The following is a 15,000-nucleotide window of genomic DNA, read 5'->3' on the forward strand; positions in this document are numbered from 1 at the left end:
CAAGTGTACCCGTGGTACTTAAGAGAAACACTGTAAATTTATTTGAATGAAAGATGTATACTCTCCGTGTTACAGCCAATTTTACTGGGGGAGGGGGGTGCCCATTTTGTTCACACTATTTTTTTTGTCAAAGTTCACAAGCCCGTAGCTCAATAACTAAACCATGTAGGACGTTCTAATTTGGCATGCTGGTACATAGATAGGAATAATTCGTTGCTAAACTGTCAGTTTTGGTCTGTATGATCCTGCATCGTCATAGCATTCCCTCAAAGATGATACAAATTGTACTGGAGTTTTTGGCTGTGCTCTGTTCAGGCCTTCAGAAGACATATTTGTGCCCAACATAGCCTCTTGATTTTTTCCCCTTGTAGAGACAAGTGGGAACACTCTCATATAAAGCTATAAATAGAAAGGAAATCCCATCAGTGTTTGACCAGAAGACCTCACAAGTCTGACAAATCATTTTGGGTGTCATTTTCAGAGCTCCAGAACCCCTTGTGGGATTGTCCACAGATTTTTATTTTATTTTTTTCTTCATTCTCCATGAATTCTTCTTTTTAAAAATGCCAATGAGACTTGTCTTATGGGATGTTTTCTTTTATAATTTCCAACCTGAACATGGGCAACATGCACATTGAGAGCAATATGTTTTCTATGCGTTTCTTCCGCTGCCATCTGCTGGTCAAAAAAAGTAACAACATGACTCTTTGTGCCTGACCTACTGTCTCTTTTGGTGTGCGAACCTGCTCCCACATTGAACGCTCCTGAAATCATTGAAGTTGAAAGGGATACCTGCACCCCTGCACAGGGACTCTCGGGTGATCATGTCCAGGCAAAATTTGCATTTGATTATTTAGTCTTTACATTAAATGTTAAAGTAATCATGTTGCTCTCTTTTTGCATTTTGCCCATGTTCAGGGTGGAAATTAAAAAAGAAAACATCACATAAGACAAGTCTCATTGGCATTTTTAAAAAGAAGACTTCATGGAGAATGAAGAAAAAATAAAATAAAAATCTGTGGACAATCCCACAAGGGGTTCTGCAGGTCTGGAAATGACACCCAAAATGATTTGTCATACTAGTGAAGTCTTCTGGTCAAACACTGATGGGGTTCCCTTTCTATTTATAGCTTTTTATGAGAGTGTTCCTACTTGTCTCTACAAGGGGAAAAAATCAAGAGGCTATGTTGGGCACAAATATGTCTTCTGAAGGCCTAAACAGAGCACAGCCAAAAACTCCAGTACAATTTGTATCATCTTTGAGGGAATGCTATGACGATGCAGGATCATACAGACCAAAACTGACAGTTTAGCAACAAACAATTCCGATCTATGTACCAGCATGCCAAATGTGAGCTTCCTACATGGTTTAGTTATTGAGCTACGGGCTTGTGAACTTTGACAAAATTTTGAACAAAATGGGCACCCCCCTCCCCCAGTAAAATTGGCTGTAACATGGAGAGTATACATCTTACATTCAAATAAATTTACAGTGTTTCTCTGAAGTACCACGGGTACACTTGGTAATATTTTCAGAATTTTTTGAGACCTAAGTGCGTGGGCTCTTGTTGATTTGGCGTGGAATGACCCTTTTGTCTCTTTTTCTCTCCCTGAACAATAAACCTTAACAATACCGCTATTCACTATACTATACTATACTATACTATACTATACTATACTATACTATACTATACTATACTATACTATACTATACTATACTATACCTCCTCTCCTCTCCTCTACTCTACTCTATTTCACTCTACTCTACTCTACGCTACGCTACGCTACTTGACTCAGTGATATGTCTACTCTACTCTCCTTCCCTCTAATCTACTCTACTCTACCTCTACTCCACTATGTCCTTTCTCCCACACACAAGTCCATGCCATCTGTCTTATGAAGACAAAAAGCTTTGCAATAACCGTAAAGACTGCTACATCTATAAAGCAGGGGGGCATGACCTGTAAGAACTGCTAGACCTGGTATATGTCTGCATACGTGTGGGGGAGTGCAGAGACACAGGCGATTTATTACTCTGTTTATGTGTGGATATACCCCTGAGTGTGTGAGTGGGGGGTGTATGTAGCCTACGTATTTCTGTCTGTCTATTGGGCTATCTCTGTCTCCTTCTGTCTCTCTGTCTCTGTCTCTGTCTCTGTCTCTCTGTCTCTCTCTCTCTCTCTGTCTCTGTGTTTAGAGGAGGGGGTATGTGTGGGTGGTGGTGAGAGAGAGAGAGAGAGAGAGAATGAATGAAAAAGGCTTCTGTATCTCTTTGGTGCCATTGTGACCTATTCCCTCTCTTCAGGCGTATATGAAATCCATCTCAATCTCTCTTTTCTTTCCCTTCCACTCACCCCACGCTTTTATTCCTCTATCACCTGTCACTATTCCGACATGGGACAAAGAAAGCATTCCGGGGAAAAAAATCATTTGATGCAATACTTTCATTTAGCTGGCTGTCTCAGGGCTCAGAAAACACCTCTAGGATAGGAAAGACAACAACATGAAGGATAAGAGGGAGAGAGGTATATGAATATGAAGAAAAGAATACTCATCTCTCTCTCTCTCTCTCTCTCTCTCTCTCTCTCTCTCTGTATATATATATATATATATATATATATATATATATATATATATATATATGTGTGTGTGTGTGTGTGTGTATTTGTGTGTATTTGTGTGTATGGTGTACATTTGTGTGTGTGTGTGTGTGTGTGTGTGTGTGTGTGTGTGTGTGTGTGTGTGTGTGTGTGTGTGTGTGTGTGTGTGTGTGTGTGTGTGTGTGTGCGCGCATGGACAGATTACTGTTTGGGCCTACAGGGTCAGGCACAGGGGCCCATGAGTCAAGGCGGCCCTGATACCCAAGCTTCTACATTTCATTTCTCATATTGCCTTAAAAATCACAATTTTAACAACTATATTTTCACATTTTTATTCTCAGATGACTACCCCCCATACCCTAAACAACATAGACTCTCACATCTGTCCTAAAAACCTGAATCGTTTTGCACACTAACTGCACCCAAGGAGGGGGTTTTTGCCCAGGTGCCTATGGAATAATAATCCATCTCGCTGTGTGTGTGTGTGTGTGTGTGTGTGTGTGTGTGTGTGTGTGTATGTGTAGGTGTGTTACTGTGTGTGTGCATGTGTATGTGTCTGTGTGTGCATGCTTGCGTGTGTTTGTGTGATTGTGCGTGTGTGTGTGTCTGTGCCTGTGCGCGCGCACGTGTGCATGCGTGCGTGCATGCATGCGTGTGTGTGTTTTGTTCTCAATCTGATCGATTATGATTTAGTGAGCGTTTAGCCATACCTGTCAGGGAGAGAACAGAGATGTACCTCAGTCCAACATTCCATCATAGACACATGTCTGTGCATCTCTTTCTTCTCTCCCTCTCTCTGTCTCTGTCTCTGTCTCTCTCTCTCTCTCTCTCTCTCTCTCTCTCTCTCTCTCTCTCTCTCTTCTAAGACATACACTTTGTGAAAACATCTCTTTCTTAATCTCTCTTTTCCACTCACCCTCTCCTCTCTGTCCTCTGCTCTCCTCTCTTTTCCTCTCCTCTCCTCTCCTCTCCTCCTCTCCACTCCCCTTCTCTCCTCGGCTCCCCACTCCTCTCCTCTCCTTTCATCTCCTCTCTTTTCCAATCACTCTCCTCTCCTCTCCTCTCCTCTCCTCTCCTCTCCTCTCCTCTCCTCTCCTCTCCTCTCCTCTCCTCTCTTTTCCAATCACTCTCCTCTCCTCTCCTCTCCTCTCCTCTCCTCTCCTCTCCTCTCCTCTCCTCTCCTCTCCTCTCCACTCCTCTCCTCTTCTCATTTCTCTCCTCTCCTCTCCTCTCCTCTCCTCTCCACTCCTCTCCTCTTCTCATTTCTCTCCTCTCCTCTCCTCTCCTCTCCTCTCCTCTCCTCTCCTCTCCTCTGCTCCCCACTCCTCTCCTCTCCTCTCTTCCCTTCTCTTCTCCTCTCCTCTCCTCTCCTCTCCTCTCCTCTCCTCTCCTCTCTTCTCCTCTCCTTTCATCTCCTCTCTTTTCCAATCACTCTCCTCTCCTCTCCTCTCCTCTCCTCTGCTCCCCACTCCTCTCCTCTCCTTTCATCTCCTCTCTTTTCCAATCACTCTCCTCTCCTCTCCTCTCCTCTTCTCTTTTCTCTCCTCTCCTCTTCTCTTTTCTCTCCTACGTACATGAGTACTGTAGACATACAGTATGCTCACATTTCAGTGAGCCCGTTTATATGCGCATCAATAAACCGTTTATGATCAGGTTTTTGGAGTTACCGGTTTATTCGAGCGCTCATGTAAACTGAATAAACTGTTTTCATAATCGGTTTATTGCCGTTATCGGTGTATGAGAAATCTGATTTGCACAGGTAGGTTTTTGGCTAATAAACTGATGTCTGAAGACATGTATCCAGCATAATCGGGTTATCAGGTTATTGACATTCTAGAAGGATAAGTAGCCAATCACAAGCCTTAAATTCTAGCTTCGTGTCACACACTTTAGTGGAACACAGGCAACCGACGGACTGCATATAAACAGCAATTAACCGTTTACTCCAATAACCTGTTTATTCCAATAACCCGATTATTGCGGCCATATAAACGGGCTCATTCATGTAGGTCTCTCTATCTGTATCTATCTATCTGTCTATCTATCTCCCTGCGCACACACACACACACACACGCACACACACACACACACACACACACACACACACACACACACACACTGAGCCTTTCCTGAAGTTGTGAGATCTGTGCCAGAAGACACCTTTCCAACCATGTCCTGTGTGCGTCTTACTGATAAAGGGTTTAGTGTGGGGGAGTTGGTGGTGACTATGTGGGGAGGGGAACAGATCACTGGAGGATACAACGTGTGTGTGTGTGTGTTTGTGTGTTTGTGTGTGTGTGTGTGTGTGTGTGTGTGTGTGTGTGTGTGTGTGTGTGTGTGTGTGTGTGTGTGTGTGTGTGTGTGAGTGTGTGTGTGCGGGTATGCCTGTGTATGCGGGTGTGCGCATGTGTGCGTGCGTGTGTGTGTGTGTGTGTGTGTGTGTGTGTGTGTGTGTGTGTGTGTGTGTGTGTGTGTGCGTGCGCGTGTGTGTGAGAGTCAGAGCGAGAAGGAAAGAAAGAGAGAGGGAGAGACTCTGGAAAGATGGTTTTGTGTGTGTGTTTCTGAGAGTGAGAAAAAAAAGTTTTGAGAGAGGGGTGGGCAACAGAGAAAGAATGCAAGAGAGAGAGAGAGAGAGAGAGAGAGAGAGAGAGAGAGAGAGAGAGAGAGAGAGAGAGAGAGAGAGAGAGAGTGTGTGTGTGTGTGCGCACGTGCGTGTGTGTGTATGTCTGTGTGTGTGTGTGTATGTCTGTGTGTGTGTGTGTGTGTTTGTGTGTCCTCATTCCCTATATAACTGGATCAATCCTAGAGAAGATGCAGGCTCTTGAACGCAGGTAGCCAGGCAAGAGCTACCCATCACTTATATGCAATAACACAGACGCAACTTGCAGTAAAATGTAACACATGTATACCTCTCTTTTCACGTGGGTGTAACTCTGGATTGTATAATCTTATCATGTAAGTGTTTTTAAGTCTGTATACTCTTTTCATGTACGTGTTAGTAAGTGTAAAGATATTTGACTTTCGATAGTATTCTCCTCATGTAACACTGTCTGTAAAGTGTCTTTTTCATTAGTGTTCTGGTGTGTCTGTTTGTAACTCTGAATAGCCTATTCTTCACATATTACGTTTTGTAACTCTGAATAGTGTGCTGTTTTCATGTAACTTTTCCAACTGAACAGCTTTCATGTAACTTTAACATCGGATAGTTTTTTGTTTTCTTGTAACTGTAAATTGAGACAGTTTGAACTATTTTAACTACAGTCCAGTCGTCATGTAATTATTTATTTGTAACTCTGTATGGTCTGCTGTTTTCATGTAGCCTAACTGTTTGTAACTTTGTATAGCCTAATAGCCTACCTCTCCTCTCCACTCCTCTTCTCCTAAAGTCCACCATTCCTTCACTTCTCCTGTTCACTCCATCATTTTAACTGTCCACTCCTTCACTCCTCCGCTTATCCGTTTCTCTGCTCATCCATTTCACTGTTCATCCCTTCCTCCACTCGTCTCTCTGCCACAGAAGAATGCACTGGTGTTTCCATGTAATGTTTGTAACTTTGGATAGCCTATAGTCTACCTCTCCTCTCCACTCCACTCCTTTTCTCCTAAAGTCCTCTATTCCTTCACTTCTCTAATCCTCCACTCCTGCACTTCACTCCACTTATCCACTCCTCCGTTCATCCATTCTTCCACTCCTCTCCCTCTCGTCTCTCTGCCACAGAAGAATGCACAGGTGCGCATGGCTCTTGTCTCTGGTGCTGGCAGCTTTACGCATTGGCGACGTCGCAGACTTCGCGCTCGCAGAGACGCCGGGACCCGGTCCGGGACCGAGACCTGTGGAGGAGAAACACTCGAGGCACGTGGGGGCGGTCCCCAAACTGCAGATAAGCAGCAGCCCGCAGCCGGTCAGTGTTTTGTGAAAAATATTTACATTAGCGGATGAGTACAAACACAGTGCAAAGAAACTATATTGGTCGTTAAAACTGACCAAAAAAAAATGTTTTAGGGGATTTTCAAGAGTATGAAAAATTAACATCTCAAAAGAGTTGGGACGGAGGCAATACAGGGCATCAAATCTTGACGACGACCACTAAAAACGAAACAAAGGATAACACTTAACAGTTACCGTAATAATATTAACTGATGAGATGGGTTTATATAAAGAGAGTCCTGTCATGATTTCAACAGATCAAATGGTAGGTGCTCAATTGTCATAATGTTTTCCTTTCTGTGTGACAGGTCTTGATCTCAAGCTGACTATTTTATCATCTGGTTGTCCATAGGACGGAGCTAAACTGTTACAACATAGTTGAGGATGCAATTTGGCCTTATTATGTGGCAACAGTTGAAGCCCCCTCTTCCAAATGTAATGCATGAGTGGAGTCTTATGCTGATTAAACACCAAATTTATCATTCAGCACTATATTTAACTCTACAGCTGAGTGATAAGAGCTTAACTCATTGGCTGCCAGCCATTTTCATAAAAGAGTAACCCAGAGTGCCAGAGATTTTTCAGCATTTTGGGTGTTTTTTGGAGGCTCACAGAAAATTGAGTTCTGTGTCTATGTCAACAACATACCTATCAAAACACAGATTAGACGCTCATCTGTCATCAGAAAAAAACGGTGTCTCTCTACCCCTTTCCGTTCTTTCATAATCATCTGTTGAAAATAAGTGGAATTCGCCAAAATGCTGCTTTCTAGCCAAAAAGCTGAGAAAACGCCATTTGAACTATAATTGCAAGTGTTTTTGCTCATAATGACACCGTCCTAACAACTCCAAACCTATCAGATGCTATTACAGAGTATCCTGTCATCTGTAGCCAGAACAAAAGATTGTTTGTATGGTCTTTTCAACCTAATAATGTACTGAAATATAACGGGGGTGGGCTTGAAAACAAGAGTGTTTTGGTTTGTTGCTGCCACTGTTTGTTTGTTGCCACTGCACAATGGATCATGACAGCAGGTGCATGTAACTCCGTGAAATACTAAACTCACAGAAATAATGTCTCATAGTCCTCCCTCTGTTTAGCCTGTCGTCCTCTCGTTGGGGAACAAATCACAGCTGGTTTGTTTCCTCCCGTACCGTCCGTGTGTGTGAACTGGGAGGCAGGCAGGCAAGCAGGCAGGCAGCACAGCTTAGCTTACTGCTGCTTCTTTGGCAGAGCGGACAATTTGCAGATTGATGATTACTGTCATCATGTTTCTGCTATAGTGATCTTGTCATATATTGTTCAATGCATTTTCTTTTGATAAAGTACTGATCACATATCCAACATTTCACAAGCCGATTGGAGTGGTGAAGGCTAGCTGGTCTGAGGCTAAGTGCAATGCTTTCTCATGTGAGCTGAATGCATCTGACCCATAGAGGTAGAAAATAACACTAGAGGTGACACGGCAATTTGCGACAGCACTGGGAAATGGCACATGGAGCTTCCCAACTTCCGTAGGTAGTGTAGGCACCTTCAGACAATGCAAGCCAATGGAGAACACGCCCACCCCTGTCAAAACATTTACTAAAACTGTGTGAATATGAAGTAACACATTAATCAAAGACCAGATTTGAAATGTCAAGCTAAATATCTACTTAAATCATACAATTCGATAAAATACATTTAAAAATCAAATTATATATTTTATGAACATAGTTAGCAACACACTTCAACTATTGTCCTTGTATAGTGTGTTGATGGACATTTTCACATGATTAAGCCATTTTTGACAGAGGTGAGCCTCCTCCGTTAATTTCCATTTTCTGATCTACCTACAGATAATGGCCGCTACAGATTGCCGTAAAAAGGGGGGCGGGGTCACTTCTAGTGTTATTTTCTACCTCTATGATCTGACCAGATACAAAGGTTACTCTGTTCCAAGAATCTGCAACCCCCCTGTCTTTTTGATGATACAGTAAGCTGATCATACTATACAGATCCATAACTGCAACTGTAGAATGAGTAAAAATAGTTGACTTACCAAGGCTCCTTTATTTAGGCTTAGTTGTAAGTTGTTAGCGATTTCGTGCTAGCTAGCTAGCGTAGCAAACAATAGCCAAGCATTCCCAACTGAGGTGACACATCACCATAGGCGTGCACAGATAGACACGAGGTGTTGCTTGGGCAGCACCAAGTTGTCTTTAACGGACTAAAGTGCCCTTTTGAAAGTTGTTTTTTTATTTTTATTTTTTATTATTTTATCCCTTAAATGTAGTGTCAACGCTGTAGTCGATGTTCCCATCATCATTTAGACATGACTGTCAATTAAAATCGCGTGATAATAATGCCTCATGCCCCCTCCAACGCTACACATCCCTCCATTTGTCAACGTGATCGCGCTTGAACTGACAGATTCGGAAGCGCGTTGCGCAGGCAGCAGTGTGGCGGGCAGCCCCCACCGTTCTCCCCTCCAGCCAGGTAACAGTCAATAGCCTATTTAAGATGTTGAAAGTTGCTTGTGAGTGACTTTGGAAGTGATCTAAATAGAGCCTTGACTTTTATAATGAGACTTTGCTAATTGTGCATTAATCAAATCTACCGCAGAAGAGGTAGCCCAAGTTATGTCAACAATTAACACAGTGTAACATGATTGTAACAACCAATGAATCCAGAAGTTGCTCAAACAGTTTCAGGTCTAACGATTAACCTGTTCTGTAGAATGTTTGGGAAACAGCGAGAGGATTCATGTAGGTTTGTTTGGGAAAACGTCGGCCTCCTGATGAAATATGCAACGCGCCAAATCACAGTTGTAACAGACGGCGGCGTGGAACAGAACAGCGGTCATGGCCAGGGAGGAAAACAAAGTTTGTGGGTGAATTCCAGCAAATCTGCCACTTATAGCCTTCTGCACAGCAATAATAACAGGGTGCACAGTAATGTCTTATGCGGCGGTAAACAGGATTGTGTTTAATGACACCTCCAGAAAAGTGTTATTACTTACACGGATACAATCTCCGACCCAAAGAAGCAGTTTTCACTCACAATAGGCTACCAGTGTAATACGATTTGACAATGTCTTGCAATGATAGTTGGGCTTTAATAGTGGTCTTAACAGTTTGAAAACACACATGAACTAATTAAAATCAGTACTAATGGAGGAAAAATGACCGGAGATGCAGAGTTTTCCAAGTAAGTAATCTGAATGAATCGCTTCCTGATGACTGCAAGTATGTTCAACTGCTGCGCTTGGAGACGCACGGTTAAAGCGACAGTACACTTTTTAGTCCATGCGGTAAATTATGCTCTCGGTATGGTAATCTAATTATTTTAACTTTCCTACATAATATTCATAATTTTAAACATTTTTAAATATTTGGTTTAGCTTACTGTGGAATGTTCATTAAAATGTGATTTAAAAAATAAAAATAATTATAACCAAAGCGTGACAGCCGCCAGTTCCACATGCCCCTCAGCACCACCCCAGGACCTGCCCCCCAAAATGTCTGTGCACGCCAGTGCACATCACCACTAGTCCCGTGCATTCTCCTGTTAGATGATCTTTTGTTCACATCATCCTGATGTTGTGTAGGCTGATCACATTATCCAAAATGAAACGGTTGCCACACAGATCATCTCTGGTTGAACATGGTGTATTTTGGGCAAGCTAGCTACAATGCCTACTAGCTAGATGGCAACAGGGGGGTCATGAGAGGAAGTTTTTTTTGTCAGGCTTTGACACTAAAATCAGTAGCCTACCTGTGTTAAAATCATAGGGCAAGAAAGTAGACTACTGTCACAGGTGCTTTACTTTCAAAAATGATTTTGCTATGCTACTTTTGAGATTATAATAGTAAAAAGGGATGTTTTTGTCTTGACATTTCCTCTTGCTCTGAGCTAATGCCCTGCCCTGACTGTTCCTAAGGACACTTCTGCCACCTACAGGAACAGTTAGAACATGCCTAGAGGCGTGAAATTTATACACAACAGACCGTCCTCAAGGCGTGGCTGTAAAAAAAACGCAATTATCGGCGAACGCCGTCAAAGGCAGGGGGCGTCACTATTCGAAATGACGTCATTCAAAGTCAAAGGCAGCCAATGAGTTAACCAATGCACCACTGCACCCCCATGCCACCATAGATAGTCTACTGACTTTTTAACTGAACACTAAAACAAGTTGGATGCTCCATTTTCACTATAGCATAGGACAGGTGTCACCAACGAGGTGCCCACCAAGGATGCTATTAAACAGTGACGACTACCATATTTTAGTCACAGTTAATGTTTTTCTTAGTTTAAATATGATATTATTTCTTTATAACCTATAAGCAAATTATCATTCAATCATGGTGTGATTTGGGAATTATGTCAAGACATCAGTCGAGGATTTTGAACAAACAAGTAGCTCTCGAGTAGCCCTTGGTAGCACTCCAGTAGTCCTCAGTAGCCCTCAGACCCAGAAAGGTTGGGGACCCCTGGCATAGGATGTGCATGACTCTAGGTTTTGTTTTTTTTGTTTTTTTAAAGAATGACATTTTTTTACTTCTGTCGCCAAATGACAGGTTCCCATGTCTTTCAAATGAGCTCAGGTGCATAGAAGAATGTTGAACCTCTGCATCATGTGTTCACATGAAGCATTTGTGGTATGGTCAAGTTTTGACTAATTGTTGGACTGCCAGGTAAGACTACAGGCAATACATATTTAATGATCCCATGAGCCTAGGTAAGGATTTTAATGACAGAAATATGTCTTATATGCTCACAATCATGGTAATTTAAAGGGAATTAACATGTTTGTAATAAATAGGTAATTATTATTATCTCCGCCAAGGACAATGCTTTCGGTCGCGTTGGTTTGTCTGTCTGTCTGTTTGTTTGTCTTTCTGTCTGTCAGCAGGATAACTAAAAATGTTATGACCAGATTTGGATGAAACTTCGTGGAGTTGTTGGAAATGACAAAATGAACTAGTGATTAAATTTTTGTGGGGATCCAGATCACGATCTGGATCCAGTAATTTTTATTTAAAGATTCTTCAACATTGCGGTATTGCGAATTTTGACATTCCAGTTTCTTGTGTGTGTGTGTGTGTGTGTGTGTGTGTGTGTGTGTGTTTGTGTGTGTGTGTGTGTGTGTGTGTTTGCATGTTCAGGTGTTCTGTGCCAGTGACAGGGAATGTCCCAAGAGGCACTTCTGTCCAAGTAAGGACCATCGCCATGCCAACAGCCTGGGCCCCCCGCCCCTCCGCTGCTCGCCCTGTAAGAAGAGGGGCAAGCGTTGCTATAGAAACCAGATGTGCTGCCCTGGCAACACCTGTCACCACTGTGAGTACCGCCGGATATAGGGGGCAGATATTAGGATGGCCGTGTGTGTGTGTGTGTGTGTGTGTGTGTGTGTGTGTGTGTGTGTGTGTGTGTGTGTGTGTGTGTGTGTGTGTGTGTGTGTGTGTGTGTGTGTGTGTGTGTTTGAGTGTGTGTGTGTGTGTGTGTTTGAGCGTGTGTGTGTGTGCAGGGAGGAGTGGGTTACTACTATTCATTGTTGCTGCATCATGAGACCCTAACCTGACACTTTTCTTCCTTCCTTCCTTCCTTCCTTTCTTTCTTTCTTTCTTTCTTTCTTTCTTTCTTTCTTTCTTTCTTTCTTTCTTTCTTTCTTTCTTTCTTTCTCTCATTCTCTCTATCTTTTTCTCTTTCCCTATATTGGCCTTGATTTCTCTCTCTCTCTCTCTCTCTCTCTCTCTCTCTCTCTCTCTCTCTCTCTCTCTCTCTCTCTCTCTCTCTCTCTCTCGCCTCTCTCTCCTCTAGATGTCTGCAGCCCAGTGGTCCACATGCATAGTGTGCTGTACTCGCGGCTGCCCTACCCACAGCAGCAGCAGAAGCCACAAGCTTTCAGCCTCATGAGGAGGAGGGGCTCCAGAGCCCACAACAGACCGCCACAGGTTAAAGGTCAGATAAGGGTCATGTTTCTCTCCCTCTCTCTGGGTCCTTTCGAAACAGGGAAGGCAGCTGTCCTTCCAGTGAGCTAACTGGACATCGAGTCATGAATCGAAACGAAAATTTGCTTTATTTCCTCCCTTGGCAGTTGACTGCACTTGTGGGCGCAACAGGGATATTTGAGGGCAGCATCAGATGCTGACTTCGCTGCCTTGGTACCCAACATGCTGTGCGCCACCTCCCTCTCAACCGGAAACCTGAAAAACAAACATGGCTACTACCCAAGCTACTACCTTATCATACTCTTTATTCTGACACTTATGTTTGTAGATATTGAAAATCGAATGGATAAACCAAAATTGCAGTATCTAAATATGCTGCCGCTAGATCTATTTATAGCCTATTTTACGATTCCGCCGTCTGACGATCATTCACAGTTAAAATAGCATGCGTAAGCTTAGTAAGCTTAGCGCTAACGTGATGAACGTAACTCCCGCCATAGAATCGCCGTAACATCAAATGCACAAGGCAGCGCACTCGTTAGATCCGTTTGTAACGGCTGCCTCATCAGCTAACTTCACCTATCTGATCAGTGACCTGTTTATGTAGGAGGAGAGTCATCGAGTCACTGCCTTCCGTTTCGAATCGACCCTCTATATCTCTGTGTCTGTGTGTGTCTGTGTGTTGTAATGATTGCCCTGTATTGATGACGTTACAGGTGCCCCCTCTCAAACCCTTTCAATCTATGTGTGTGTGTGTGTGTGTGTGTGTGTGTGTGTGTGTGTGTGTGTGTGTGTGTGTGTGTGTGTGTGTGTGTGTGTGTGTGTGTGTGTGTGTTGTCATGATTGCCCTGTATTGATGACATCACAGGTGCCCCCTCTCAAACCCTTTCAATCTATGTGTGTGTGTGTGTGTGTGTGTGTGTGTGTGTGTGTGTGTGTGTGTGTGTGTGTGTGTGTGTGTGTGTGTGTGTGTGTGTGTGTGTTGTAATGATCGCCGGGTGCCCCCTCTCGAACCCTTACAATGTGTGTGTGTGTGTGTGTGTGTGTGTGTGTGCTTGCGTGCGTGCGTGCGTGCATGTGTGTGTGTGCGCGTGTGTGTGTACATACGTACCAATGGCGTAACAACTCGGTCACGGGCCCTGGTGCGAGTATCCAGCACGGGCCCTCGGAGGTTGTGCTAATTTTAGGATATTTTATCTAGCCTAATACATTACGGGTGAAAGGGTGGGCTATATTATTTGCAATTGCAATAGCATCGTGAATGCTGCAACAATTTGCACATTTACATCATAGAGTATTTAAGTTATCTGTCCAAAAAAAAACAGGACAAACGCAAAGAAAGGCTTTCGGAATATGTGTCTAGAGACCGGTTGAGACAGGGACAGGGGGCTGGAGAAAGTACCAGTGTGTGCGTGTGTGCGGTGCACTTTGAATGGAAACGCAACATCCAAGACAACCATGACAACACATTGTTGACAGCCCACCAGTAAAACATACACAGATAGAGCTCTAGGCATTACACACGGACACAGAATCGTCCACTTATTTAGATTTCTTTCTCACCTCCCCTAGCTGGCGACTCTGGAGTCCACTTCGTAACATAGCCAAGCTAACAGAACAACTTTACTTTTATGCTAACAGGAGAAACGCTAGATGATAAAATCAACATGGAGTGGAGATGTGTTAGCAAGTCATCACAACTAGTTGTCAATTGGAGAACACACAACTAAGTTATAACGCTGGGAATAACTACAGCAATGCCACTGTCACAGATTACACACTAGAATGGACACCATTAAAAATGTGCCTCGTCTCTTTCGTTTAGCCAGACCCTGCCGAACCCAGACTACTAGACTAGAAATGTGACAACAATTGGAAAATACCTGAAGGAGATGAGTGATATGAAATCAATATAATGCCACGGCAGACATTATTGTAGGGAAACCTGTCCTTACCTTCTTCATAGCGTCTTTGAAATCTTCTTAGATAGGCCTAATATCCAAGGAGGTTTAATATCCATAGGATGTTCTTGCTAGCCAGTAGCCATCTCTATTCTTGGCGAATGAAGTGACTAAACTCATTTTATATTCCGCCTTCAAGAAAGCCAACAACGCATACTACTACAACATAGATAAGATGAGAACAAAAGTCAATGTTTTGACTGACCAGCATGCATTTAATTTGAATTGGTAAGGGAATCAATCATGTGGTAATTCCAAACAGAACGTTACCACTGGCGACTCGCGCTTCCTGTTTACATACAGCCAATGATAGTGTATGAAAATATATATCCCACAATTCCTGGCCGTAATGTAAAAAATAAAATGCACAAATATAGCGTTCATGTGTGGCCTTTATTGCTATTTGAAACATTTGTCTGAATAATTTGACTGCCCATGTAATGACCTATAGCAATATAGTAACTAAAAGTGCCAATTTGCAATTGATTTAATGCTCTAAATTCCCACCATCTTGTGTAAGTCTGCCACGGTCTATAAATAGTGTCTGGACATCTAAAGAAATTATATTGGTCACTCTGCGT

The sequence above is a fragment of the Engraulis encrasicolus genome, chromosome 21 (assembly GCF_034702125.1).
Source record: "Engraulis encrasicolus isolate BLACKSEA-1 chromosome 21, IST_EnEncr_1.0, whole genome shotgun sequence".
NCBI lineage: Eukaryota > Metazoa > Chordata > Actinopteri > Clupeiformes > Engraulidae > Engraulis > Engraulis encrasicolus.